A 26301-nucleotide genomic window follows, 5' to 3' on the forward strand; every position below is an offset into this window, starting at 1 on the left:
AAAAAAAAAATTTCTAATATTACTCTGAACTTTTAGAATATGGCTAAAGATAAACAGATTAAAAAAGTACTACAGGACTACTATGACCTGATATAATAGAATTAATTAAATGTCTATCATTGTATCTTTTGGACCAGATATAGAAATGTGTGTTGAATGACTGTAGAGTTTATGCAAATCTAGTTGAGAAACTCAAAGACTGTGGGTTTTTGTTTTTTGTGTTTTTTTCAATTTTATGTCTTAATTACAGTTTACATTCAACATTTTTTATTTATATTAGTTTCAGGTGGATGGTGTAGCGGATAGACATTTATACAGGTTACAAAGTGATCCTCAGATCCACCTGACACCATAGATATTTATTGCATACAGCATAAACTATATTCCTATGCTTTACCTTACATTCCCATGCCTATTTCATAACTTCCAATAAGTACTTTTTAATCCCATCACCTTTTTTTTTTTTACCCCATATCCCAATAGCCCTGCCCTGTGGCCTTCATCAGTATGTTCTTTGTATTTTATGTCTGTTTCTATTTTGTTTGTTCATCTATTTTGCAGTTTAGATTCCACATATAAGTGTCTTTTAATATATAGGTGTCATCTGGAGGAACATTCTGAATGGCATGGATAGGCTTGGTAATGCTTTATTGTAAATAAATGGAGAATATAATTATTCCAAAAGGACTGAGAATAACTAGTTAACTTTTAGAAATACATTAGTTACATTTTAACCTCACACACACCAATACGAATTTATATATTAATTAAAATATTGAATTATTAAAGTTTAAAAGAAAATAGAAAATATTGGTTTGTAAGTATGTTCTCCCATTCAGTAGGTTGCCTTTTATTTTGTTAAAAGTTTCTTTTGCTGTGCAGAAGAGTTTTAGCATGATGTAGTCACACTTATTTATTTATTTTTTTTATTTTGGTGTCGGATTAAAATAATTTTCAACAAGTCCCATTTCAAGTTGATTACTACCTATGTTTTCTTCCAGGAGTTTTATGGCTTTAGGTCTTATGTTCCAATCTTTAATCCATTTTTATTTCATTGTTGTGTATGGTGTAAGTAGTGGTCAAAGTTTATTCTTTTGCATGTGGCTGTTCAGTTTTCCCAACAATTTTTGTTGAAGAGACTATCCTTTACCTATTCTATATTCTTGGTTCTTTATCATAATTTAATTGATCTCATGTGTTTGAGTTTATCTCTGAGCTTTTTATTCTATTCCATTTTTTATGTGTCTGTTTTATATCAGTACAATATGTGAGATTATATATCTGATAAGATATATAGTCATACAACTCAATAGAAAAAAACAACAATAATAAAACAATTCAATTAAAAAATGGACAGAGATTGGAATAGATATTTTTCCAAAGAGGACATATAGAAGGCCAGCAGGTATATGAAAAGTTGCTCAACATTATTAAACATCAGGAAAATGCAAATCATAACCACAGTGAGATAGCTCCTCGCACATGCAGAATGACTATTATATAAAAGACAGGAAATAACTATTGATAAGGATATGGAGCAAAAGGAATATTGGGCACCTTTGGTAGGAATGTGAGTTTGTGCAACCACTATCGAAAACAGTATACAACTTTCTCAAAAAATTAAAAATATAACTACCATACATATTTACCCAAAGAAAATAAGAACACTATTTGAAAAGAAATATGCAACCCTATATTTATTGCAGCATTGTTTATGGTAGCCAAGATATGGAAATGTCTTAGTGTTCATAAATGGATGAATAAAGAAATTGTGATATATATAAGCAATGGAATATTATTTAGCCACACACACACTCACACAAAACAATGGAATCTTGCATTTGTGACAACATGAATGGGCCTCTGGGTGCATTATGTGAAGTGAAATTAGACAGGAAAAGACTAATATTTTGTTCTCTCTCTTATATGTGGAGTCTTAAGGAAATTAAATCAACAAAAATGCTCACAGATACATATTGGTGTTTGCCAGAGGCAGAGAGTGGGAGATTGGGAGAAACAGGTGAAGTGTGTCAAAAGTTATTTAAAAAAAGAAGCAGCAGCAGCAGCCCTGGTCAGTGTGGCTGGGTTGGGCATCATCCTGTCATCCCATGCACTAAAATGTTGTAGGTTCGATTTACAGTCAAGACACATTACTAAGAAAACAAAAAAGAATCCGGCCGGTGTGGGTCAGTGGTTGAGCATCGACCCATGCACCAAGAGGTCGCTGGTTTGATTCCCAGTCAGGACACATGCCCAGGTTGCAGCCCAGATCCCCATTGGGGAGCATGCGGGGGGCAACCAATCAATGTTCTCTCTCATCGATGTCTCTCTCTCTCGCTCTCACTTCCTCTCTCTCTAAAATCAATAAAGGAAAAAATATATATATATATATATATAAAAAGAAAACAAAAAAGAAAATATATCATAGTCATATCAATGCCCTGCATTCAAAAGGAATGTTATCATTTTCAAAGAGCGCTACTTGCCATCTAATCTTATGCTCAAGAGTACTGGGAGAGGAGCAGGCTTGGCGTTTCTAATCCCACTCTTAGACAGGTGGCAGGCACAGGCCAGATGTCACACAGGGTTTGCGCTAATGGATGAAGGTCACAGTCACTGCCCATACTCTGCCTCAACTAACCACTCCCAGGTATGGTGGAATTCCAGCAGAGGCAACTGGAGGACTGGGTCACTCAACTTTGCCAATGGGGACCAGAACCCAGTTCTACAATGTCCTGGTTACTAGGCCACACCTTTCCTGTAATATCCAAGCGAGATGACAACTGCTACTCATCCCTCAAGTCTCAGCTGAAGCACAAATAACTCAGGAAACATTTTTCTGAGCCACCAGTATTGAACCAGCCCACCCCTTCTAAATGTCTGGATTTCTCTACTACAGAACTTACCGCCCTGTATATCACAGGGTGTTCGCATTTTAGAAGGAAGGAAGAAAGGGAGGAAGGGAGGAAGGAAGAAAAGAAAGAAGTATAGTATGCTGGCTTTTTCTGAATATGTATCTTATTAATAATAATAACCATCTTTATTAATAAGCATATTAATAAAAAAAAAAAATAGTGTTGCTTTTCATCAGAAAGAAGCCCTGGGGAATTGTCCTGAAAAGAATAAAAATGCAAGGAAACCTCAGACTCTGGTCCTCTTGATTAAAACTACTCACAAGAAGAAAAATAAGAATTAAAAAAGTACAAACACCTTTTTTTCACATTTCTTCTCTTTTCTCTTTTACATATCATTTAAAAAATACACAATAAAGGCAGGACACAATATATTGAAACAAATAAAATCAATAATATAGAAAATAAGCTTAAATTCTCCCAAAATTTAGGAAAAGGAGTAAAATAATAACAGAAAAGAGACAAAAAAATAAAACCACAGATCTCAGAGATGAAACACACAAATCCAAGGAGTAAATAACTAAGCATATAGATGACACTAAAATAAATAATAATAAGAGAATTTTCCTGAAAAAAAATTTGTCTTCAGGGCAAAAGATCTAGAAATAGGAAAAATGCAGAGATCTGCATATAAATATTGTTTTCAGTTATATAATTAACACCTGACAATGGTTAGTGTACATTGTAGCTACTTGACAAAATATTTGTTGTGTGAAAGAATGAATAAAAGATTGTAGGTTAAATGTAAATTATCCTGAAAAATCTTTGCTCATTGAATTACTTAAAATGTAGGAAATTAGACCAGTAACTCTAATTTTATTGGATTTTGGGGTGCTATAGTGATCGATGAATAAGTAGGAACTCAGGGAAGAAGTTGGAGAATATAGGATCTTATTCAATGATGCATAACAAACCAAAAAATAAAAACAAAGAAACAAACAAAAGCTACATTTGCTTATATACCAGAAGGGTGAAATATCAATGATTTTAAATGGTTCCACCTATGTAATCAACTCCCATCTGCCTTTCCAATATCCTAGGCAAATTTATTATACTAGCCTTTCTCTCTCTGTCTGAAGTGTATAATCTCTCTTCAATTTAACATTATCAGCAACGGTAAATAAGTTTTGTGTTTGTGGTGTGCTCTATAGTATTTTTTGGTACCTATTAAATGTCTACTTGCATTTTAGTAAGATATCTAAAGCTATTTTTTTCCCTACTATATTGGTTCAGGAAGCAATCTGATTTTAGAGAATTATAAACAGTAAAAATTTCAATGTAATTATTTAAAATTTTTTTCTTTATATATGAAAATAACTGCTTTGTTTATTGCTATAAAATTTCTTAAAATTCGTTTTGTTATTCTGATATATGCATCTTAATGTACACAGTACAATAATACATATAGAACTTCCAATACTTAAAAAAAAGTATTTATTTCGAGGCTAAGTGAAAAAAAAAAAGGGTATGACGGATGTAGAAGAACAAAATTAATTTTGTAATCCATATCCATTAAACCAAAAAAAGACTCAGGTGGTAAATCAATTATACTTACCATAAAATGGGTTTGGTTTCAGTAAAATAATTTGGTTGCCTCCATCTGGGGTCACTGAATATTCATTCTAGAGAGTCCGTTTATGAAGTTGGAAGTTTGATTTTTTAGTGATTCTTCAGTGAATGTGTTGGTCATCACTCAGACTTGAATTACTCTGACTCACTGAAAGGAAAGTGAAATAAATCAGAATTGTTTGTGGTAGGTAAATAAGGATTTAATTTATTTCCTTAAGAAAATGCAGGCTTCGAATGGGAGCGCTCACGCGCTCGCGCTCTCTCTCTCTCCTTCTCTCTCTCTCCCTCTCCCTCTCTCTCTCTCCCTCTCCCTCTCTCTCCCTCCCCCCTCCCTCCTCCTCCCTTCCCCCTCTCCCCTCTCCCCTTCCCCCCTCCCCAAAATAAAAAAAAAAAAAAAAAAAAGAAAATGCAGGCTTCCTTTTTTTTTTTTTGTTTTTTGCTTGTTCAGTAAGTTTATTGTCTATTTGAAAAATCATCATGGGAAGTTGTGGTTTGGTTTATTAGCTCTCAGCATCCGTTCCTGAGCTTGCTTTCTTCTGAGCAACTCAAGCTTTCTTCTGGGCAAGAGATGTTTTGGGATGGTTCCACCTCTTTTTTTTAACTTCGTTCTTAGGCTTCTTCTCATAGACTGGATTCTCTCATGTAGCCACATGAGCTTTCTTATACATCTCCATTGTCTCTGCAGTTGCGTTGTTCTTTATGTGCTGAGAGAATTGTTTCTTATAAGCTTCTTCATCTTCTTCCATTAGATAATGCATATAATCTGCAGTGTTCTGACCCGTGATGTGCTTCCAGTGTACTTCTGCAATGGACTTCTTGTTTCTGAATCATAACCAGGGAATCATTTGGTACTGTGAGGAATAGATAAGCCTCCATCCACAGCTCCCTTCAGGGCCACAAAATCTGCATTTCCAGCAGTGGTTCTGGCAAGCCCTGCATCCAAACAGCAGGTGAAGCAACTGGTTGGCCATCGATGCTTTCCATGATGTATTCATCTCCAGTCACCTCCACCTGGCCTTTGGAGATCTTGTTCACACCCAACCTGTTGAGAAGTCTGCGGTGCAGGCCAGCAGCAGGCCCCTACAACATGCTGCGGCATAATTTGCCAGGCCAACCTGCACACCTTACTCAGTTCATGAGCACAAGCGGCACAGACTATCCTGTCTCCTTCCATAGGGGCATAAGCAATCTGACAAATTATATCTCTGTTGGTTACATGATCTATCATCCTGTATTTAGGTGTGTTGTACTTATTTATTTTTATCATGGATTACCAAGCGTTTCCTGGCAGAGTAATCAGTTTTACCCTCTTGCCATTTTCTAAATTTCACTTGGTATCTTTTGAAGCAGGCCTTCTTTTTGACCACTTGAACAAACCCCGTCCTGCAGGAGAGACCCACTCCACGGCTTGCCAGTGAGCTGCTGCCCATGCACAGCTCCCGTGGGGGAAAAGCCAGGCTTCCAGCTTTTTAAATAACATTCTCAGTTATTTATTTAGTTTTCCAATAATATCTTATTTATCAAATTTGTAACTGATGTTTTCCTAACTAAAGTTAATCTCTGTGCATTTTTAAACAGAGACACTGAGTCTTCAGTATTTACCACACACTTAATAAATGAGAGGTTGTAGGCAGTCCAAACAACAGACAGACTTTGTCTAGAAATAAAATAACCTCAGTTTGCAAGACAGAGTTGTAAATTGTTTATGCATTTCTTTGCTAATTGAATAAATCTCAATATGAATTTATGCTAAATGACTTGGTATTCAAAAGCAAAAAAACACAAAACAAAAGCAACAAACAAACAAAAAACTTTAGACATTGAAAGCCTACCACATATGAGCTATAACACTTGAGTCAACTGAGTTTTGACTTCGACTCTTAGATAATAAGTGTATTGCTGTTTTTGTCAAGTGCCTGCCAGTTAATTCTCCATCTCGGTTCACTGCTGACGTGTTTAGTTATCCGCTAGATCTCCCCTTCAATATTTCTGTATTATTGGCCAGATTAATCCATGTAGAACACTATTTCTTCAAGCCACTCCCCTTCACAGTAACCTAAAATGAGTCCCTATCATCAAATGTTTTCAACGATACTGTCTATGACCTAAAAAACTCAATACCTAGTAAGTACACACACACACACACACACACACACACCACTATATAGTAAAGGTTTGTATGTATGGTATGTGTTGTCTGTGTCACATTCATGATAAACTAGTGATATTGTAATATTTTTACACATCAGTTTTTGTAAAATATATAAAATTCTATGTGAATATAAATGGAAAAATAGTATGGATTCTAACTGGCTCTGGGATAGGGGATTGATGGAGGGAAGGAAAACAATCATTTATAAATGGAACTACTTTGTACCAGGAACAATTTTTAGATTGTTGGATTCATTCCAGTACTTATTTTTTCAAAGCAATATATGATTATGTATTAATATCTCTGTTTTACAGGTAAGGAAACTTAGACACACTAAATCATATAGAACCAGCTTTATGCAACTCCAAGGCCCTTTTTAGTACACCATTTGTAAATTCAGGGTGTAGACACCCTGAATCAAATTAAATTTAATTTAATTTGAGAGAGAGGGAAAGGGCAACATCAGGTGAGCAAAAATCCAGAAGCAGAAAGGCATGCTACATATTCATGGAGTTCAAGTTGCTCTGGCTTGGTTGGAGATTAGGGGACATAAAGAGGTAATGGAGCCCTGGCCAGTTTGGCTCAGCGGTTAGAGCATCGGCCTGCGGTCCTGAGAGACCCGGTTTCGGTTCCCGCTAAGGGCATGTACCTCGGTTGCAGTTTGTCCCCGGCCCTGGTAGGTCGTGCGGGTGGCAGCCACTCGATGTGTCCCTTTCACATCGATGTTTCCCTCTCTCTCTCTCCCTCTCTCTCCCTCCCACTCTATCTGAACAAAAAATGGAAAAATGTCCTCGGATGAGGATAAAAAAAAAAAAAAAAAAGAGGTAATGGAATGATATGAGTCTGGAAAGGTAACTCGGCACAGATCAATACTGACCAAGACATTTATTTTGCTGGTAATGAGAGCCACTGAATATTTTTGGTTTAGAGTGTAATGTGATTGAACCTCTAATAACTTTACATTCACTTACCTACCATGTTTCCACTGGTATTACTCTTCCACTGATGAATAACAAATTACACTTAAGTTAGCAGATTTATAGAACAATTATTTATCATGTCACCTTCGCTATGGTTCGGGAGCCCAGAAGCAAATTAGATGGGTACTTCTGGCTCAAAATCTCTCATAAGGTTTCATTCAAGTAGCCTCATCAGAAGGTTTGATGAGGGATTGAGGGAGTTAAAGATCCACTTCTAAGCTCACTTAAGTGTTTGTTAACAAGTCACAATCCCTTACCATGTGGCTCAGTCTTTTTCCATGAGGCTTCCTTAGATCTAGGTGTCTATCTTCCCCGAGTGAGGGATTGGAGAGAGTGAGACCAAGAGAGAGCTAGGACAAAAACCATTTTCTTTTTATAACTTAATTTTGGAAGTAACAGGCCATCTTTTATGCTATATTCTATTTATAGAGCTGAATCAATAAGTCCAGCACACACTCATGTTAAGGGGATTGATTACACACAAAGCTGCTGATACTAGCAGCTAGGCATTATTGGGGGCCCTCTTAGAGGTTGCCTTGTTTATGTTATTCACCTTTTAGATTATCAAAATGGAATAAATCTGTCTTAAAGATATCTTTCTTCGTGATTCATCCTCTTACATACTAACTATGCTTTTTGTGACTTTCAGAAAAAGAAATTTTAGTGACTTCATCATGTACTTAGACACATGGTTTTGTTTCTTTGGTATGATCCAGGCCATGTCCTATCCCTGAGTCCTCAATAGTCAGCAAAGTGCTGAGTACAATATATGCCCAATGTTAGTATATTGGCCACAGGAAATCTATTAAAGCATTTCTTCCTGGGGTATTATCTGTTATGGTTCATCCCCACTTTTATTTTCAACTCCCTGATATTGACTGATAATTGTTTGAGTATTGATTGAGTGATTTCGATAGCATTTCCCATGCTATTAGTTCTGCAGGATAAATCATGCATTTCTATTTGTTTTGTTTTGTTATTTACTGCCATATACTTTGGATTGCTTGATGTAATAACGTATATAAAATTTCAGAAGTTCAGAATTTTTAAAAATTCTACATAAATGTTAACATTTTTTAAAATTATGTGCCAAAAGACCCTTTTGGGGAAATGCTAACAGATTTTATATAACACAGGGGGGGAAATAACAGAGGCTAGTTTACCTGCTAATCAGAATAATACCATAACAATGACTTGCCCTTCATTTATTCTTCAGATGTGATCTGAACATTTTGCATCTGCTAGAGACCCTGTTAAAAATTGTAAAATATAAAGTTAAAAAGAAAAATAAATAAGGTCCTTTATAAAGAAAGAGATTTTATACCATTTGACTCCTGTTATTTTGGCTTTTCAATGTACTAAAACCTGAAAACAACTACAGCAATAAAACAAACTCTTACTCTGTATTATAATATAGGAGCATGGATATATAATGGGAAATGATAATATGGATTGTCATGTGTGCCACATTAAGGTGAAATAAAAGGATATTTATTAGGTCTATTAATAGCTGCTAAATTATTTTTTTAATTTAGTCAAGGATTACCAAAAAGGACAGAAAAAGAGGAAAAAGGAATTTTGAGACATTCTTTTGAGGAAAGAAAGGATAATGTTGCATGGAACTTTAAATTTTATTTACTATTGAAGGTTTTTCTTTTTCTTTTATTTGTTTGTGTGTGTGTGTGTTTTTATAGCACCTGAGATTACATACAGTTCAACAGTGTTTGCATTCTATAACACTGATTTTGTTTATAGATTATAAGCATAAACTACTACATAGAAGAGGTAGGAAGCAAAATTGTCACAGCAGTTGTGGTCTCAGCTCTTTTTAAAGGAGCTTAATTTATTCTCTCTGTAGGAAAGTTATATGGACACCCACCCACTGTACCATAAGATAAAGTTGAATTGATTTTTTTCCCCACCAAGAAAGGCACTTTATTGGATTCATCTTTGACTTAGATTAAGCACACAAAAATTAATAGAATGTAATGGAGCTAAATTCACCTTCATGTTGTTCCCATTTTCTTTATATATTTGCAATATGTTTTCATACTTTTTAAAAAATAAATCATTTGCTTTTAAACAAATTTAAAGTCCTTTTTACTTAGTCCATGATGAGTGAGTTAAGGTTTTCTTTGGAAGAGGTGCCAAGCTATTTTAGTGACTGGTGTAAAATAAATCTAAAGTTTAATAATGTGCGGTCTTTTAGCAGAACAGAAGAAAATGTTCCCCAGTTCATTATTAATATTTTTGTAATCTGAGGTACCAACAGAGATGATCCTTCCTTTTGGCTGAAGCAAGTGAATAAACAATCAGTTAAATCAGGGCACAAAGCTGTTGTTTCAAATTCTCACCACAAATAGTAAATTATTCAGAATCTAGCTCATCTATTTATCAAAAATTTCACTTAGCCAAAAAGTTAGTTTGAATACTAATATAGTATGCAAAAATAGAAAGAATTGTTATATTTAAATCATTGAATGCAGTAAAAATTAGAGGAGATGAGGCATAAAAGTAAATAAAATAATAATTCCAAGTTTAGAGATTATAATTTCTGTGCCAGTTTAAGCTTTTAGATCATGTGCAATTAGATATCCTTAGCTCTGCAATAAATCCCAGAAAAACACCTCTTGTCATTTTGTTTACATTTTGGTACAACTTGAAGTACATAGAAGCTCTTGAATTAGGACATGAATACAATAAATTTAGCTCATTTAGGAGAAGTTATTTCATAGGTTTTTTGTTGTTGTTGTTGTTTTTAATTCTTAACAAGGCCAGCAACTTTAAGAAAACTTATTCTTAAATTTTGTTGTAAATAGATAATCATGTTCGTAATTAGCAGGAGCTTTTTGACAGCTCTGTAATTTTGCAGCCTAGGAAAAATCCTTAATATTGCTGTATTCAAGTAAACATATAAGTCTAATAAACATATGAATACTACAATTATTGTAATATATATTTTCTATGTGATCTATACATGCACTCATCTTCAAATTGCATTTGCAATTAGTTATAGTGTTTTGTAGCATTAACCTAAGTAGGAATATGTTTAATTTTCACTAATCTTAAATAATTAAATAGGGCAAATTTAGGAAAACTAATTTATTGCGTGATTAAAGGAGGTAACTTTAGGAAAAACTGATGTTTTTACACTGATTTTTACTCTTGAAAAAGCATGAATAAATAGTAAAATATAGACAGTGATTTTATTCCCAATGCAATTTTTTTTCAGGGCAAGTTTTATAAAGAAATTAATATTTATATTTCTCTCTTTTTTTTTTAGTCATCGCTATTTCATAAATTGAAAGAAATGTTTAGAAGCACAAATAGTAGTAACAATATATTTTATGATTTGTGAGTTTTTAAAAATTGCACTGTCCTAGAAATTCTTAGCGTTTGTCATCTTGTACTCATTAGTAGGAGAGAAAAAAAATTAAATAAGGACTGTGAGAGAAGTTGAGAATGTTACTTTGAAAGGATGAAACAGGGTACAATTTACAATGAAATATGTAGAACGAGCAATGTTTATTATATTGTACTCAGCACTTCAATTTGTTCACTTTAACTTGCAAATAATTACAAAAACAGGAGTAAATATTGAAAATAGACTAAGATAATTGCTAGTGTAAATTTTTGAGTGTTTGCTCCTTTTGTGTATGTTTATATACAGAGGTGAGCCAAGTTTTTTTTCCCCCATAATGACATTCTTTTTAGTTAAAAGATATCGCATAATCATAACCTACGTATCTTTTTCCAAATGAACAATTGTGAATCTACTTTTGCCTACACCTATATATGCTTAATTTCAAATAATAAATTTAAATATATATTAAAACAGACTTTAAATAGTGTGACTACTGATTCAATAACATGTAGATTCTATTTACTCATTAATTTCTCTATTACTCTGTTATTGAATGTGCACTGTATGTGGAAATAATGTGTGTTAGGGTTAGAATGACATATCTGACAAGTTCCTTCCTTCAAAGAATCCCTAAGTGAATAAATAGTTGTCAAGAAAACAGATAGATTCATAGCAGTGTGATAAATGTGAGAAGAGAGGTAGGTGCTACTCTTGGCTTACTTAGCCTAGAGAGGTTTAGTCTTCATGTTATTGTTAGTGGTAAGAGAATGCAGTTTCTTATGTGTATATTTCAGCCATTATTATGGATTTAGATATGATTCCTGAGTTTTCAGTCATTAACCAGGATTTCAAATGGTTGTTGAGGTACTACCTGTTTTAAAAAGTGATAGAACCACAGTGGAGCAAGAGCATGCAATGGAGTAAAGACAGTTTATTTTATAAATGGAGTTGGAAAAATTGGACAGCTACATGCAAAAAAATGAAACTAGCGCCCTGGCCGGTTTGGCTCAGCAGTTGGAGCATCCACCTGCGGTCCGGAGAGACCCGGGTTCGGTTCCCGCTGAGGGCATGTGACTCGGTTGCGGTTTGTCCCCAGCCCTGGTTGGTCATGCGGGTGGCAGCCACTCGACCCATTCACATCGATGTTTTCCTCTCTCTCTCTTCCTCTCTCTCCCTCCCACTCTGTCTGTACAAAAAATGGAAAAATGTCCTCGGATGAAGATAAAAAAAAAATGGTAAAAAAATGAAACTAGATGATCAAATTACACCCTACACAAGAATAAACTCAAAATGAATAAAAGACTTAAATGTGACTCATGAATCCATAAAAATCCTAGAAGAAAATGTAGGCAACAAAATTTCAGAAATCACACAGCAGAATTTTCACTGATACAACCCCTAGGGCAAGGGAAATGAAGGAAAAAATGAATAAATGGGACTACATCAAACTGAAAACCTTCTTCACAGCAAAAGAAACAATCATCAAAATGGAAAGGGAAACCACTATATGGGAGAGCATAATTGCCAGTGATACATCAGATAAGGGGTTAATTTCTAAAATATATAGAGTAGTCATAAAACTCAACAAAAGAAGACAAAGAATCCAATTAAAAATGGGCAGAGGACTTAAATAGACACCTCTCCAAACAGGACATACAAATGGCTAAGAGAGATATGAAAAAAATGCTCAACGTCACTAATCATCAGAGAGATGCAAATTAAAACAACAATGAGGTATCACCTCACACCTGTCAGAATGGCTGCCATCAACAAATCATCACACAAGTGTTGGTGAGGATGTGGAGAAAAGGGGACTCTAGTACACTGCTGGTGGGAATGCAGACTGGTGCAGCCACTATGGAAAACAATATGGTGTTACCTCAAAAAATTAAAAATTGAACAGCCATTTGACCCCGTGATCCCACTTCTAGGAATATACCCTAAGAAGCCTGAAACACCAATCAGAAAGAATATATATACCCCCATGTTCATAGCAGCACTATTTACAATAGCTAAGATCTGGAAACAGCCCAAATGTCCATCAATTGACGAATGGATAAAAAAGCAGTGGTACATATACACAATGGTGTACTATGCAGCTGTAAGAAAGAAAGATACCTTATCCTTTGAGACAACATGGAGGTACCTGGAAAGTATCATCCTAAGCAAAACAAGCCAAACAGAGAAAGACAAATACCATATGATCTCACTTATTTGTGGAATATAATGAACATAACAGTCTGAGGAATGGGGTAGTCCGAGAGGCGTGGTAGTGGGGTAAAGACTGACAATCCCCAGAAGAGGGGATGGTGGGGGAGAGATAATTCACAGAACTTATATGCATGTGTGCATGAACAATGGACATGGACAACAAAGCTGGGAACAGGGTGGGGAAGGTGGGGGAGGGTGGAATAAGTGGGGGAAAAAGGAGAAACATCTGTAACAAAAACAAATTAATTAAATAAATAAATAAAAAAGCTGTGGTACATATACACAATGGAATACTATGTAGCTGTAAGAAAGAAAGATCACTTATCCATTGAGACAAAATGGAGGGACCTGGAGAGTAGTATTATGCTAAGTGAAACAAGCCAAGCCGAGAAAGACAAATATCACATGATCTCACTTATTTGTGGAGTATAATGAACAAAATAAGCTAATGAACAAAATAGACCCAGAGACATAGAAGTAGGTTTCAGACTGACAAATCTCAGAAGAGAAGGGCAGGGGCAGGGAAGAGTTAAACTAAAGATCATATATACATGTATGCATAACCAATGGACATAGACAACAATGCTGTGGGGTGAGGGATCAGGAGAAGGGTGTCAATCGGTGAAAAAGGAAAAACATCTGTAACAATAATTAATTAATTAATTAAAAAATAAAACCATAGTGATACTCCTTTCATATGAAAAAGAGAGAGATCATGCAGCTTTTGCATATTTACATAGTGTCTTATAAAAGGAAATAAAAAAATATAAACTCCTTCACCGACAGATTTATAATCTAGTTCAGAACATATTGTAATTAACTATACTCTTTGAGCTTAGAATTTTTATTGCTTCCAACTGATGTAAGTGCTACTTACACTCTTAATTCTCTTTTTCAGTTGTATGAACATTTCCTGGAAAACTGTATTTGCAAAAACCTGACGGGTCTCCTAGTATTATTTTACTTTTATGGGTCATCTTTCAGATGGATTCCAATGTCTCTTAATACTTTTTCTTAACCAATAATCAGTGAAATTATATCAATTTGGATCTTGAGATCACTTGAAAACAGAAGAATACTACAGTTTGACCCTTGAACAATACAGGGTTTAACTGTGCAGGCCCACTTATATGTGGATTTCTTTTAATAAATACCGTCAGTCCTTCTTATCCTCAGGTTTTTGCATCCATGGATTCAACCAATTGCAGATTGAAAACAAGCTATATTTGTGTTCCTAGTCACAGATTCCCTATTGCAGATCAAAAATACTGTTTTTGAAAAGAGATTAGATGAATCTGTGGATATGGAGGGCCAACTATATTTAAGTTTTGGGGAGTCAAATGTTATGTGTGGAGATTTGACCTCCTTGTTGGCTCCTTTAACCCCTGCATTGTTCAGGGGTCAACTCTATTTATAATTTAAAAGTTAGAAAGAAATACTTTGTAAAAAAAAAAAAAAAATGTCCTAGTGACTAATTGCAAAGAAAGGAAGGTTCAGTGGTTAGACAGAAAAATGGCCCCCACGAAGATCCATTTTCTAATATAGAACCTGCAAATATATTGCCTGAAAAGGCAAAAATGATTTTGCTAATGTAATTAAGTTAAGAATATTAAAATGAGGGAGATTATCTCAGAGTATCTGGGTAGGCCCTGTGTAATCACAGCATTCCATGTAAGTGTAAGAGCAAGACAAGGGAGTCTGAATCAGTGAAAGAGATGGGCCAAAGGAAGCCAAGGCCAGAGAGATGGAATGGCTGGTTTTGAAGATAGAAGGGGCTGTGAGAAATGGGAGAAGCCTCTAGAAGTTGGAAAACCCAAGGAACAATTTAATTCTGTCCTAGAACGTCTGGAAGAAATGTAACCCAGTGGACAATTTGCTTTTAGCCTTATAAGAACGTTTGGGACTTCTGACCTTTAGAACTAAAACATAATACATTTGTTTTTGTTTTTAAGGCATTACATTTGTGGAATTTGTTCTAGTACAGAAGCAGTAGAAACTAATACTCTTCTTAGAAAGAAAAATCGTAGGATATGTTGAGTTGTGTCCCAACAGTTGCCAAAAGGTTATACTCATGATTTCTCACTCATTTCTTCTTTGAATCTACTGAATATCATTACCAGCTATAACTATATGTCTCTCACTAGCAGCAGACATATATTTAGGCTTTGTGCAGTTGGAGTTCTGTTCTCCCCATGGCGGACAACAATCCCTGGAGAATGTAATCATGTATACTTTGCTGTTTGTTACCCTGAACTTTGAACCAGCGCATAGACCCTAATAATTTAAGCACTTTTTTTTTTTTTTTTTTGTCTAACAGGCCGAAAGGACTGCCTCTTGTAGAGATACCCTAATGACAGACATGGATTTACATATGGCAAATTTTATAGGCAGGAGAGATCTCTGAGCCATTGAATTGTCATGGAGACTTTGTTTAAAAAATCAGACTTGGCAAAACAAGACGTGCAGACAGAGAGATGGAGACGAGACACAGAGATTGAGAGGAGACAGGTGGAGAATATTTCAGGCAGACAAAATATAATATGTTTGGATGATCAACTCATAGTTTTTATTTGAAATATCTCTGTTGTGTTTTTAGAGGCTGAAACAGAGCACTGGGCATTTTAATGTGTAGGGAGCAATCATTTATCATTTGGGGCTCTGAAATCATGATAAATGCAGTTTCTACATTCATTTCAACATGTACAATTTGTACTATAGAACATAAAGTGAAAAAAGGATTAAACTTTGTGATGCCAACTCTCATATGAAAAGGGCTTCAATATTAAAATAATTCCACTTCTTGAGTGTGATCAACTTTGTAAGTATACCATTGAGGATATAGAAGTGAATAGCTAACAACAATTTTTTTTTTCCTCTAAGTAGACTTCAGTGTAGTCACAGAACGAATCTTAGGCTATATATGTGTGTGATTTTGTCAGGGATAATGGTTTTCCCCTTTGAAATACTTTAAAAAGAAGTGAAAGTGGTTCTTAAACTTGGGAATTAAAATGATTACAAAATACATTACTAAGAATGCACATTTAAAGAGAAAACTACAAGTAATAATTTATATAGGCATAGCATTATGACTTTATATACAGTCGGCCCTCGTTTATCGTGGTTAATCAGTTCCGGACTCCACCACGACAAATGAATTTCCACGAAGTAGGATTCTTTATACACAGTAGTCCCTCGCCTCTTCGCGCTTCGATGTTCGCGGCTTCTCTCTATTGCGGTTTCACGCAAGGGACGACTGTAGCCATATGTTTATGTTCAGTCTATTTTATACACCTTACTCAATTATGGCCAAGCTATGTCTAAAAGAAAGAGCATGCTTTACATCTCTTCCTATTTATTAGTCTTCCTCTGTTCCATGTTCAGCCTCAGTCAATGCAATAATGGATGATGTATCTAGCTTTTAGATCTTTAACAAAATAGTAGTCTCAGTGTTGTTTGTTTATGAAAAATGTGAGCAATTAAATTTCATTATTCATTTAATGCGTGTCAGAAATTCTTGTTCTCTTGTTTCCAAATGGATACTGTAGAAATCTCTATAGTGCTGGAACATAGAGATTTTACTCTTTCAGTCCAGAATCTCCAAAATACCAGCGACAACTGTCAGTTTCCTAGTAATAATTTCCTTCTCTGATCTGTTTTCCTCTTGTTTCAGTTTTATTATAAAGACAGGATTTGAGGGGATATTTTGGATAACTTTACAAGAAAACATGAACATCTAGATTAGTACTCTTGAAAAAGTCTTAGCTATTCAGAAATGACTACAATTTTGGCTATTCCCTATGTTAATTTCCCTGATGGCGTGATCCTTCCATTTGCTTTAATATCTAAATTTATTGTGTGTTGACTAGGTAAGAAATTGGAAAGTACTGTATTTTTAAGTTATTTTGGTTTTGGAAAAAAACCTAGGCAAATTGTGAATATTTTTAAACTTTAGTTTCATTTGGTTATTGGCACAGAATTATTTTCATTATGAAAATCATAGCCTATCAACATAACCCTCTAATTTTCCTTAAAAATTCAAGATTACCTGTTCTCAAACAACAGATACTATTTGGATGTTGAAAGACAATACAAAGATTTGAAGGGTGAAAGAATAGCATATGCCTACTAGATGCTCCTAACAAGTTGTTTTTATCCAGGCTATTTATAGTCAATGCAATTTAATATCTCTTTTATTTATTTCTTTTTTTAATATTTTATTAATTTTTTTTTAAGAGAGAGAGAGAGAGAGAGAAAATCATCAGTGCGAGAGCCAAACATCAATCGGCTGCCTCCTCCACACCCACTACCAGACATCAACCTGTAACCCAGGCAAGTGCCCCTGAGCAGAAATTGAACTGGCAACTGTTCGGTGAAAGGGACGATGCCCAACCATCTGAGCCATACCAGCCAGGGCTAATATCTTGTTTATGGTACATTTCCCAGTAGTTTTCCATCCCCACTGGCCTTCTCAAGACACCCTAGACCATGACAGCTTCTTGTCATTTCTTCTGTATTCAATAACATCTAGCTTAATTAACCACTTCAAATTATTCTACAGTTTTCTCAAATTATATTAGACTTTTAAAACTTCTCGTGCTTAGCTTTCGGACACATATAATTCTACACCATTAATTTAAATTAGACTTCTGTTGCTATGTCTTTAAATACATTTAAACGTGGCTGTGAGGCCTTTCTTTAGTGCTATAATTCAGTTTGATAATTATGCAGATCTCTAGCTTTTAATGTTTTCCTTGACTATCTTTGTTGGCTTTTATCATTTATTAATACCTATATTTGAAAGTATAAAATAAATAAACTGATGGTGATTTCTCAAACTGGCTTTATTTGTGAGTATAATAAAGAGTTTTATTGGGAGAGCCATTATTAGAGATTCTTAGAAAATCCATGAATTTCAATTTATAGTATTTGCTTTAGGGAAAGGGAAGGAATGAAGAATGTAGTGATATGTATAATAACATATTAAAATGGGAGAAGATAAGCAGAAGAGAGAGAGTTGTGACAGAGGAAAGAAGGAAAAAATGCTTTCTGACTTCTGCCCTCCATGTATTGTATCATTTAGTGTTCTTCACTGGCAGTATATTTACCATATTCCATAGCTTTAAGTATGTTAAAAGTGATAATTTCAATATAAGAGTGACCAGTTCAAATAAGCATAAAATACACTTTTCGATCTTGAAAAATGAATCCATAATCTGATGAAAGAATGATATTACTATCCTAATATATTTTTTTTAAGTTAAAAACTTGAGCACTGGCCAGGGTTGCTCAGTGATGAGAGTGTTGGCCCTCACATCAAAGGTTCCTGAATTTGATTCCTGGTTAAGGGCACATAACTGGGTTGCAGGTTCAATCCCTGGCCTTGGTCGGGGTGAGTGTGGGAGGCAACCAATCAATGTGTCTCTCTCACATAGATGTCTCTCTCTCTCTCTCTCTCTCTCTCTCTCTCTCTTCTCCTTCCTCCCTTCTACTATCTCTAATAATCAATGGAAAAAATCTTTGGGTAAGAATTAACAAACAAAATTAAAATTAAAAATTAAAAAAGTTTAAAACTTTAGTACAGGATAAAATATCAAATAGTTATCTCCCAACCAAATTTATCATTTGCATAAGTGAGTGTTTTTTTATTTTGGATTTTTTTTTCTCTGCTTTTGTTTGTTTCATTCAGTTTCCATTTGAAGGCAAAGAACAACTATTCCATAAGACCAGCTCAAGGAGGAGGCTTATTGAAAGGCCGTTGTTTAATTGTGTGTAACTCAGGGAAAGGACATTGAACTGTGCAACCCAAGGAAAGGGGATGAGAAATAGAAATTTGTCAATGAGACAAATGTGCCTTTCTACATTTTCCTCTATAGATTAGTGTGGATGCTAATCTCTGCTTTATGCTTGTCAATATGATTCTCTTCTGTCTCTTCCAGCACATCCCCCCTTTTAACCATCCTCCAATAATTTTGACTTTCTCATGTTCTTGACATTCCTCAGCAGAGGCACTAATTAACATTTCAATTCCATGGCTCTTGTCACTGACCAAAATCTCTGAAACTTTAGGTCATAGCTTTAAAACAGAGGAATTATGTCTCTCACATAATTGATTGCAACTCAACACCCACAGAACCAAATTTCATTTTCCTCTTTTCTGCTGTAACTAAATCTTTCTTTTGTGTTTCTAATCTCAGATTGATGATTCCATCATTAATTTTAGATTCACATTTATCACAGAATTTCACCACTACTAATGTTACCAAATAATTTTGATTCTGCATTTATAATTCTTCTCCTATGTGGTCTATACAGCTGCAGTCTTGTACAAGAATTAAGAAAGATTCTGAGCTAGGATGCCTGGGTTACATTTTACATTGAATTGATCATAATTTCTGAATGCTATTCAGTTCCTATATATTGTTTTCTATTACTTCCTCCCTACCTCAGCTCATTACACACACACACACACTATAGGTGTATGTTTACATTATTTATTCAGGTTAAAACTGCTTAGTGCTATTTTAGGATACCGACCACTTGTTCCACTTTGAAAGTTTGGTAAAGTCTAAATATTTTAAAAGAATATTTTTAATACTAGATGATTATTACTTTTGCACCTTGTGTTGTATTATAGATAGGAAAGAACTACATACTTACCTTTCTGCTTAAATTTTTCAAGAGTTTACCAGCCATGATTCCCCCCAATATATCTAAACACATACTAATTTAAATGAGAGTGATAGTTTGGAAGTGGGGGGTAGGGTAGGGACTCCCTCTTGTGTTTTTTTGTTTTTTGTTTTTTTTTTTAATTTATGAATTTTTATTTATTTTTTTGTGTTTTGATCTCGGTATAGACTTATTAGGCTTGGAAGTTCTTAATGCCTTTAAATATTAAAAGACATTGAAGCAACATTTAATGCTATAAAGTAAAAAGGAAAGTGAAAAGAAGTGATAAGAAAAAAAAAAGAAATATGGTCAGCATGTAAATTTATGATAAAAAAAAAAAGTAAAAGGATTTGGCTAAAAATTAATTGGACTTTTTGTTCTTTGCTTTGGGGATTTGACCAATGACATAGTTCTCAAAAGTGTATGCTTTTTTTAGTAGTCCTTCATTACATAAATACAGCAGAGTAGTATGCAGTAAATTTGTATCCAGCTATTTTTTTAACTATTGTAGATCTAATGATTAGGTAGTAACTTGAAATCATTTTGCTTTACTCCACAATATTCGTTCTGTACCTATACATCTTCCTAAAATCGTTGTCTACATGGACATATTTCATTCTACATTGTTTGATAAAGTAGTCTGTGGTATGCTCTGAATAAACCCAGGGTTGAATATCCATGAGTAACTTTAAGTATATGAATTAAAATCCAGGTAATTAATGGCACACAAGATATGGCATATATCTTCTGAAATATATTTATTGTGGTAGTTTTTATTATAAAAATGCAAATCTTTGGAAGAAAATGCCATCTAGTTTCATCCTATGATTAGTGTTGAGAACAATATCAGAATGAGAATATCTGGAGTTTCCTCCACAATGATGTTTCGTAGGTACTGTGTAGGCTTTATAGTTGATACTCATTCAGTTGTTCTCAATTTACCTGTTATGTGATGCTTTTCGGTGAAAGGTACTTGACTACATAGTTTTGCTCTTGGAATGATACATTAGTGGAATAATTATGGTAGAATTTATCTCTATTTACAATTGGGCGAACTTATAAATCTTACTTCATATTTTCCTTTTAAAATATTTACAGCATGGCCAGTATGGCGCAGTGGTTGAGTGTTGACCCATGCACCAACAGGTCACTGTTTCTATTCCTGGTTAGGGCACATGCCCAGGTTGTAGGCTCAATCCCCAGTGGGGGGCATGCAGGAGGCAGCCAATTGATGTTCTCTCTCATTGATGTTTCTATCTCTGTCTCTCCATCTCCCTTCCTCTCTCACCAAAAATCAATTTAAAAAATAAATAAATAAATATTTACAGCATGGTTCACTGGTATGCATAAACTTGGAGCCTGAAGCCTGAAGAACCTTTTTTTTTTTTTTTAATTTTAATTTTTTATTTTTATTTTTTTTTACTTCTGGTCGGTCACTAAGTTCTTGTGTCACTTTAATTTAGGTACTTTTTCTCTGGCTCTAACGTCAACTTTAAAGTATAATTTTCTTGGAAACAACTAAAGTCCTGAAATTACATGCCTCTCTATGAGAACATCACTCTTTCCCTTTATCTACCCAGTTTTTGTTATGCACAATTTTTTTTCCTGAGGTCTTCACTGATTAGATAAGTTGTGTACAGACAAAATTTATTATCTCCAGAGCACCAAGTTGGAAACAGCTCTGCCTTCCCATTAAGTATTTACCAAGCATGTAGAAAATGCATGGGGGTACAAATCCTCAAATCCTTGAGAATGTATCACAGTGGAAGCTGGATAAATATTAATTCCATGGATATTGAGAAGCTTATATTATCTAACTATAGAGAAATCTAAACATAGAATTGAGATAATAAAATCTAAAACAATACAAAATGCATTTTATAATGGCAAAATAATAAAAATAATAATACTTCTAAGTATAAGAAAAAATGTATAGATTCTGTTCTGATTTTAAAATTCTCATCTGTAGTATAATATTTTCATTAGTGTTTTTGTCAGAATGTTTGGTGATTTCTCTAAACATTGCTTTTATTTAGGGAGGAATGTATATACAAGAAAAAAAAATCCTTTAAAAGCTGTATGGCATTTGCCTTAAAGTTTCATAATAAAAAGCAAGAAAAAAAGCATCATTCAATATATGTTTTTTGGGACCCTCTGATGCTCAAGGCAAAGTAATAAAGTTTCTATTCTTAAGGAAATTATAATCAAGTAAGATGTCAGAGGGGGAAAAAAGAGGTTATCGTTCAAGTCTTATCCGTCATTTTGTTCGCCATGTCTTCTTTATCATCCAATTTCTTTCCTTTGCCCATTACATACTTCAAATGGATGGATGTGGAGAATATTATGCTAAGTGAAATAAGCCAGTCAGAGAAATACAAGTGCCATATGATTTCACTCATACGTGGAATTTTATGGACACCTCATATAGTTTTTATATAGTGTACCAGTCAATGGTTTAAGTGCTTCAGTTACAATTATTCCTTTAATCCCCATAACAATGCAATGAGGTCCATATCATTATCAGTGCCATTTTACAGATGAAGATGGAAAGCTATAATTTACTAACAGATTTGGGTTTAACCCAAATGGTTTGATCCTACAGTGCATGTTCCTCACAAATATTTTCTATTTCTTCTCTCATGGGCAGCCCTCATTTTTTAGGGCTGACTGTCTCCTTCTGACATCTTCCCATTCCTTTGTACCTGCTTCTCACAGGGCAGACTCCATGAGCTTTCACAGTGCTCCATAAGATCTGAATCTTCCCAACTTACAAGCAACCTGACTCATGAACTTCAATTCCAAAGATAGTGCAACAGCAACCAAAGTCCTTAGTACTCTTAGGACTATGACATATCTGGGCACTGCGAGTTACATTTGCAAAACACACATAACATTCCCTTGCTAGGACAAATAACTGAGGGATCTTTGCAGCAAAATAAAAATGCTAAATACCCCACAATGCATTAAGCGGTTGCATGCTAACATTTATAGAGTTATCAGAGATGGTGTATGCATTAGAAAACACAGAGATTTTTTTTTAAAAAAAATCATGGATAATAAGCGGTGAAAGCATTTTCTTCTTGTCTACTTAGACATTACTGGCATCAACACAGGTGATGGACTTTGTTATTCCATAATTAAGAAATGGAAATTGCACTCTTTTTTAAACCATCATGTAGTTATGATATTTTTATAGTTAGTCTAAATCCTCTCATTTTTTATTTAGCCTACCAGTGTCTTTTGGTTTTCACACATTTGTCCATTTGGGGAATCTTTTTTTTTTTTTCACCATAGTCATATATGTGAGTTGCTTTCCTTTCCCAAACTAAGTGACAGTTTCTCCTTGAACCATTCTTCAGAGGTCCTGGTTTCCAGGCCATTAATCATTTTAGTTGGCGTGCCTGAGTCTTACTCACGTCCATCCCATCAGCTTTGTGGAAATTAAACTGCACACTCAGCCTTACTCAAGTGGAGACTTGTATTCTGATACTTGCAGTCATCCTGCTATGAGAACAATCAAATGTTTTGGTTCTTTATTTTTAACTGAACAAATACCACTGTGTAAAAAAAAGAAAAAACAGGATGCATAGGATATGAGCTTTTAATAAGATCACATTGCTTAAGCACATTACCTGTTTCCAGACGAACCGAATTTTACTCAATCAGCTATTTTCTATTACACTATTTAACCCTTTTGAATACATCACTTATGAGTAACATTGCTCTAATGTTTCAAAGTCACAAAAAATCCTAGCTCTCCTTCTAGATTTTGGCAATTCCATTGAAATTGATATCTATGTACACTTCACTGAAAACATTCTGATAACTTAATCAAGTAAATTCAGGCCAAAGACACACCTCTAAAGGACAATGCCTGATATGTTCACAGATTGTGGTATTCATTGGATTTAGTTTTTCAATTCTTTGAGCAGATACTTAACTAATCGTTGCCTCAGAGAGAGTTTATTACTACATTTGTAATAAACCCGTTCTGTATACCAATCAATAACAGTAAAAACTCTTTAGGAGTCAGAGCATGTGCAAGGAGTTTTCAATAATTCATCCCTTTTTTCTTTACTTAATAAATTAATATGTCCCTTCTTCCGTGCTCACAACTAGACTGAAGATTTTAAGGAAATGTTAAATAAATTGGATCAAAAGAGACTTTAAATAAATGAAACTGATAATATTGCCTTTGAAAGTCATAAATTTGCTTTCTCTTTTCTAAGCATGCCATGTCACATTTCTGCAACAATATATGCACACATGCGAAGTTACACACATACACACCGTACCTTTATTAATGAATTCCTTTACACGTTCACTTGCCATAATCTGTATATTTGGTGGATGCTTCAGTATAAATGTATCAAATAATAAGCATCCTATTAGACAGCAGTGATCTAAAAAAGTCCTCTGTATGGTGCTCTGGTATTCCATGCTTATCAGTGTCGAAGAGAACCAAATAAAAACACTCACTTCAATAAAAATAGATTGCATTTATTATCTTTCCTCACAGATATCCTAAAATGCCCCTACTCCTGTGAGCACTTAAACCCCTATATTCATGATTGTAGAGCCGTCAGATAATTTGATTTGTCTACTTATTGGTCTTTTGCTAAGAATCCATGTATACATTTTTAGTATTCTACCTAAGAAATATCATGCTGTCACAGACCTCAAAGATACAGAGACAATGAGAACTCTTCTTAGACACATAATAAAAAATGCACTTTATTAATGTGTGCATCACCTAGTTTTTATTGTTGCTTTTGTTTGTTTGTTTTTTTCTCTATGAAAGAACATGCTGCTCACAGGAAGAAACATGAAGGAAAAATGAAAGAACTATATTTGCCACCAGGGATTGAAAAGCTGTAGGCATTTTTTTTTTTTTCCCTACCATTTAATCTAGGTTGCATAAATCCTCTCTAGTTATTTGAGTACTTCTTAAATACGAGGTACAGACTATTATTCTGTGAATCTGGCTCCACATTTAGTATTCCTCTCAAAGTCCTTCAGAAAAAGGATATTGTTTACAACTGACATGTGTTTCCCAAGCACTGGAGCCTCATGGGTATGCTTGCTTACTTAATCACGGAACTGTCTGTCAGACAGAAATTTGCACCTTTGCAAAATTCGCTCCAAGGTCACTGGCAGTCCTAGAACATTGACTCATCTGGCTGTCATCCAACCATCTCACTTTCTCCTTGTCTACACAAGTTATGATGAAGTATATTTCAGATTAGACCTCTCAAGGTTCAAAACATCAAGACATAGTTAATCAAAGAGCTGCTCATGCCTTTTGCCTATTACCTTTAAACTATTTAGTTATTAGAATGTAGAAATGGCTGCAAATGTCAAAAATAATTATAGTATAGCATGCTTGTATTTGAAAGTGTAAAAGCTATTCATGTGTATGTATCATGGCTGACACTGAAGGCAAAAAAAGGTCAGAACAAGTGGCTGAAAAAGAACCACAAAATTGAGTCATAGTCTATATATTTTATTTAACAACATTAAAATGAAAGCTCAGTGGAAAAGAGAACATCGGTTCAAACTTGTCTATTTCTAAATACTTCTTTGTAGTTACTCAAGTATTTTTATTTGGTACTTTTACATTTTGTAAGTAAAATAGCGAATATTTTTGGATTAATTCCCTTAACTATTTTTTTAAGTTATCTCTATTGTTGAAGGTATTACAGAGGTTTCTCCCTTTTTTCCCTCATTGACCCCCTCCACCCTGCGCCTGCCCCTCCTCCCCAGGCCTTCTCCACACTATGTGTTTCCATGGGTTATGCATATACTTTTTTTGGCTAATCCCCCCTCTCCCTGTCCTCTGAGATTTTTCAGTCTGTTCAATGCTTTCATGTCTCTGGATCTATTTTGTTTCTTAGACTCCACATATAAGTGAGATCATGCAACTCTCAGATATATTTAGAATAGTTATACTGCCCTGGCCAGTTTGGCTCTGTGGTTAGAGCATCGCCCTGCAGACCAATGAGTTGAGGGTTTGATTCTGGTCAAGGGCACATACCTCTGTTGCAGTTCCTCCCTGGCCCTGATTGGAGTCATGCGAGAGGCAGCCAGTCTATGTGTTCCTTTCACGTTGATGTTTCTCTCTCTCTCTCTCTCTTTCTCCCTCTCTCTCTCTCTCTCTTTCTCCCTCTCTCTCTCTCTCTCTCTTTCTCTCTCTCTCTCTCTCTCTCTCTCTCTCTCTCTCTCTCTCTCTTTCTTCTTCTTTCTCCCTCCCACTCTATCGGAACAAAAATGGAAAAATATTTTTGGGTGAGGATTGAAAAAAAGAATAGTTACACAAATACTTTCATCTGGAACTTTTACTTTGATTATTGTCCTGTAATTACGCATTGACTGAAGGATGGTTGTTTTTATCTAATTAATTTCTTTACTTGTTTTCTTTTACAGCTTTGTCATAAGATAAACCCTTAA

General features: G+C 34.7%; 1 protein-coding gene and 1 pseudogene across 2 annotated transcripts in view; one reads left to right on the top strand and one right to left on the bottom strand.

Moving 5' to 3' along the window:
• Positions 1-26301, top strand: part of GRID2 (glutamate ionotropic receptor delta type subunit 2) — a 1393668-nt gene that overhangs the window by 385250 nt on the left and 982117 nt on the right. The gene's annotated exons all lie outside the window — the stretch shown is intronic.
• On the bottom strand, positions 4982-5854 carry LOC118637222 (annotated as a pseudogene).

Source organism: Molossus molossus, unplaced genomic scaffold (genome assembly GCF_014108415.1).
Source record: "Molossus molossus isolate mMolMol1 unplaced genomic scaffold, mMolMol1.p scaffold_m16_p_1, whole genome shotgun sequence".
Classification (NCBI taxonomy): domain Eukaryota; kingdom Metazoa; phylum Chordata; class Mammalia; order Chiroptera; family Molossidae; genus Molossus; species Molossus molossus.